Raw genomic sequence first — 5,476 nt, 5'->3', positions numbered from 1 at the left:
CTGTCCAATAATTGCAGCAGAGCTAGTAAATGACATGGCTGCTTCCACAGGTGGCCTGGCCCCTGATGGGTTAGAATGAACTTGTGACAGGACTGGAATAGGAAGTCTGGATGAGTAGATTGGGCACGTCTTGCACCTGGGTCTTCCACGGGGATATTATTCTTCTGGCACGGGGTTGGGATTGGGAGTTTCACAGAGATGGACGAGGTTGTTGTGGAGGTTGGGTGGGCAACACAATACCAGTGTTTCACTGTAAATTTTACTTTTTAAAAAAGACATTGTATATTTTCAAAACACAATGTTATTTCAAAGTTGTGATTTGAAATGTTACATAAATTGTCTTGAAAATAAGTTCAATGAGACTGGAAGGAAGACATAATTACTGTGTAGCACATGTACTGAAATTTATTGATTATCGGGCACCACTACATAAACAACTGTATACTTCCTCATGTGTGTAAATATACTACAGGGTATCCACAAAGTCTGAGTACATATGGAATTCTAATAAATCATAATAAAGCACATTTTAGTCACATTAATGTTAATAAATAATATTTTCAACATGATTTCCATGCTTTTCAATGCATAGTTTGATGTGCTTTACAAAATTAAGGTGAATTAGTGGTATACATCTGAATGGACAGTGAATGATAGTTTCACCAATTCATCAGCAAACCATTCACACATCTGCATGCATCTACTGGGGTCATCTTCAGTTAAGTTATGCAATATCTATAGCCTGTATGGGTGAAACCTCTTCGCTGCCAGGATTTTGTGAATGGTTAACCTTGGAATATCCAATTCTGTGGATGTCCAACAAAGTGATTTCTTTGGCCTAGCATAAACCTTGTCCAAGGCAGCCTCTTTCATTTTGTCAGAATTCTTTGGTCATCCGAAAGAGGTTTGTCCAAAACACTGCCTTTTTCTTTAAACATGCTGATTAATTTCCCAGTGGCAGTAAAACAAATGGGTTGACAATGAGGGTGTCTAAGGTTAAATACTCCCGCTATTTTTTGATGTAACTATCTTTCTTATCCACTTAAAGAGTACCAACTCCACTGACAGAGCCATCATTAAATCTGGAAAAAAATAATTACTGGAATTACTAGAATTTATTTTATTATTTTTCTTATTTTTCATTACAGCCATCTATGGGCTACATTTACACAACTTCCCTCACTTACTAAAGTTCTCATCCTTCCTCTTTCACCAGTACTCCTTCATCCGTTGGCTCATTCACGCACATTCTTTTGCTGAGAATACTCTATTCTTATTCGTTTTCTCCTTGAATTCCTTCACCTCCGCAACCTTTTTCCTAAAGATCTGCCTGTTCACAATTTATTCTGCTGTGATCCCAAATTTTTCTAGATCCCAGTGCACTTCTTTCACCCATGGAGCTTGTGTCTTCCTGTTCTCCTGGAAGAGAAGAATCTTGTTGGCGAACCTCTCTGATTCCATTCTTTTAATCTGTCCGTACAAAGACAGTCTTCTTTTCTTCATTGTGTTGGTGATATTTTCAAATCATTGGTAAGGTTCTCGATTTGATCTTAGGCGGAATTCATTTGATATTTTTCTGGGCCCAAGAATCTTTCTTAGGAATTTCCTTCCTTTCTTTCCCAAGTCTGAAAGTACCTTCCTGGCTATTGTCTCCTTTTTTGTTATTTTATTATTATTTACACTACTGGCAATTAAAATGGCTACACCACAAGGATGACGTGCTACAGACGCGAAATTTACTGACAGAAAGAAGATACTGTGATATGCAAATGATTAGCTTTTCAGAGCATTCACACAAGGTTGGCACTGGTGGCGACACCTACAACGTGCTGACATGAGGAAAGTTTCCAACTGATTTCTCGTACACAAACAGCAATTGACCGGCATTGCCTGGTGAAACACTGTTGTGATGAGGAGAAATGCGTACGATCACGTTTCCGACTTTGAGAAAGGTTTGATTGCAGCCTATCGCAATTTCGGTTTATTGTATCGCGACATTGCTGCTCACGTTGGTCGAGATCCAATGACTGTTAGCAGAATATGGAATCGGTGGCTTCAGGAAGATAATAAGGAATGCCGTGCCGGATCCCAATGGGCTCGTATCACTAGCAGTCGAGATGACAGGCGTCTTATCCGCACGGCTGTAACAGATCGTTCAGCCACGTCTCGATCCTTGATTCAACAGATGGGGACGTTTGCAAGATAACAACCATCTGCACGAACAGTTCGACGATGTTTGCAGCACCATGGACTATCAGCTCAGAGACCATGGCTGTGGTTACCATTGACGCTGCATCACAGACAGGAGCGCCTGCAATGATGTACTCAATGACGTACCTGGGTGCACGAATGGCAAAACGTAATTTTTTTGGATGAATCCAGGTTCTGTTTACAGCATCATGACGGTCGCATCCGTGTTTGGTGACATTGCGGTGAGTGCACATTGCAAGCATATATTCGTCATTGCCATACTGGCATATCACCCAGTGTGATGGTATGGGGTGCCATTGGTTACACATCTCGGTCACCTCTTGTTCGCATTGACGGCACTTTGAACGGTGGACATTACGTTTCAGATGTGTTACGACCCGTGGCTCTACCCTTCATTCGATCCCTGTGCAACCCTACATTTCAGCAGGATAATGCATGGCCGCATGTTGCAGGTCCTGTACGGGCCTTTCTGGATTCAGAAAATGTTCGACTGCTGCCCTGGCCAGCACATTCTCCAGATCTCTCCCCAATTGAAAACGTCAGGTCACTGGTAGCCGGGCAACTGGCTCGTCACAATACGCCAGTCACTACTCTTGATGCACTGTGGTATCATGTTGAAGCTGCATGGGCAGCTGTACCTGTATATGCCATCCAAGCTCTGTTTGACTCAATACCCAGGCATATCAAGGCTGTTATTACGTCCAGAGGTGGTTGTTCTGGGTACTGATATATCAGGATCTATGCACCCAAATTGTGTGAAAATGTAATCACATGTCAGTTCTAGTATAATATATTTGTCCAATGAATACCCGTTTATCATCTGCATTTCTTCTTGGTGTAGCAATTTTAATGACCAGTTGTGTATTTATTTATTAATATTTCTAGAATATAGCATATTTATTAGAATCCCTTATGTACCCAGGCTCTGTGGACATCCTATAGCTAAGTCGCCATTGTGGTGTCAAGCAATTAGTGTATGTTGGAACATTAGCACATGTTGAATGTTTTAATTGTGTGTTTTTTGTTTACGGCATGCTGATGTTCCCTGGCGCATTTTATTTGATACAACATCACTTAGTGACTTTCGGTATTGTCACACTAATAATGTTACAAGGTACATTCTAAAAATGTGTACACATTCGTTATATGAAATCGTATATGTTTAAGCCACCTTCAGTTGGGATGTTTGTTTTGCAACTTTCAGCTATGATGATGACAGAATGATTGTTTTTCCCTATGTAGGTTGGTGGCAACAAAATATTTTCGTGTTAAGAGAAGAAAGTTTGTGATTGAAATTTCATGAAAATATTCTGCCACAACGAAAAATGGCTTTATTAAATGATGTCCACCCCAAATTCTGTATCATGTCAGTGACACTCTCCCCCCTATTTCACAACAAGACAAAATGTGCTGCTCTTCTTTGTGCTTTTTCCATGTACTCCATTAATCATGTCTGGTATGTACCCCAGACCATACACCAGTACCTAAAGAGGACTGACAAGCACAGTGTAGGCAGTATCCTTAATACCTCTATTACATTTACTAAGTGTTCTGCCAATAAAATGCAATCTTTGGTTTGCCTTCCCCACAAAATTTTCTATGTGCTCTTTCCAATTTAAGTCGTTCATAATTGTAGTTCCTAGGTATTAATTTGAATCTGCAGCTTTTAGATTTGACTTATTTATTGTGTAACCAAAGCATAATGGATTCCTTTTAGCAGCCATGTGGATAACCTCATTTCTCATTATTTAGGGTCAATCGCCTATTTTCACACCACTGATACATCTTTTCTAAATTATTCTGCAATTTGTTTTGACCTTGTGATGGCCTTACTTGACCATAAACAACATCATCTGCAAACAACCTAAGATGGCTGCTCAGATTATCTCCTAAATCATTTATATAGATAATGAACAGCAAGGGGTCTATAACACTAACTTGGGGAATGCCAGAAATCACTTCTGTTTTGCTCAATGACTTTCCATCAATTACTACGAACTGTGACCTCTCTGACAGAAAATCAGAGTCCAGTCACATAACTGAGATGGAACGATATTCCATAAGCACATAATTTCACTACAATCTGCTTGTTTGGTACAGTGTCAAAAGCCTTCTGGAAATCAAGATACACGGAATCAATTTTAAGTCCCTTGTCAACAGCCTTCAACACTCCGTGTGTGTCAAGAGCTAGTTGTGTTCCACAAGAATAATGTTTTCTAAATCTGTGCTGACTACATGTTAACAGACCGTTCTCCTCATGTTCGAACACAATATATGCTCCAAAATCCTGCTGCATATCAAAGTTAATGATATGGGCCTGTTATTTAGTGGATAACTCCTACTACCTTCCTTGAATATTGGTGTGACTTGTGCAACTTTACTCTCTTTCTGTATGGATCTTTCGTCCAGCGTGTGGTTGTATATAATTGTTAACTATGGAGCTACTGCATCAGCATAATCAGAAAGGAAGCTAATTGGTATATAGTGTGGACTGGAAGACTTCCTTTTATTGAGTGATTTAAGTTGCTTCACCATTCTGAGGATATCTACTTCTAAGTTACTCATGTTATAATACGTAAAAATTGCCTGACATCCTTCAGCTTTGCTTCTTCACTTGATCCTCTTTTTCAATAAATTCAATACGACTCTTCCGCCTTTAGTTTTTTCCCTTTTCACACAGGCTTTTAGGTTCACTTATGTCAATGTGTAAAATGGACCACCTTAAACTAAAACCACCTTCTTGCTCTTGCTACACCTGATGTAACTTTTTTTGACTTCTGTAATTTGAAATGCCACTGGCCTTGCTGTTTGAGGATACCATCAGAGTAGGATTTCCAATTCTTGAGTGCACAGCTTTGCGTATGTGGATTACTATAGCATACCTTTCCCCTGATTTGTGTACTCTTCTGGGCTCTCTATCACACACCTGAAAAAATTCTTCCTGATGGAATGAATGAGTGTCTAACAACATGGGAAACACACTTCACCTGTTCACACAAGAAAAAAGCATCAGATATGTTGTTTCAGAGTTGAAAAATTAATTTTGGCAGATGATCACAAGAACTACAAGAATGGTAGGTCACATGACCTAAGCCAACGACATCTCACAAAGAACTGTTCGTGTATCTCAAAAATGTACATATAGAAATGACTCTCCCCACCACGGTAGAAATAAACCGCCAGGTGGCAAGTAAGCTTTTAATTCATAATACATTCAACACGAAAGAGATTGTCACTTGCATATTAAATCAGTGGAATGTGTACA

The sequence above is a fragment of the Schistocerca cancellata genome, chromosome 10 (genome assembly GCF_023864275.1).
Source record: "Schistocerca cancellata isolate TAMUIC-IGC-003103 chromosome 10, iqSchCanc2.1, whole genome shotgun sequence".
Classification (NCBI taxonomy): domain Eukaryota; kingdom Metazoa; phylum Arthropoda; class Insecta; order Orthoptera; family Acrididae; genus Schistocerca; species Schistocerca cancellata.
This window is presented reverse-complemented; position numbering follows the sequence as displayed.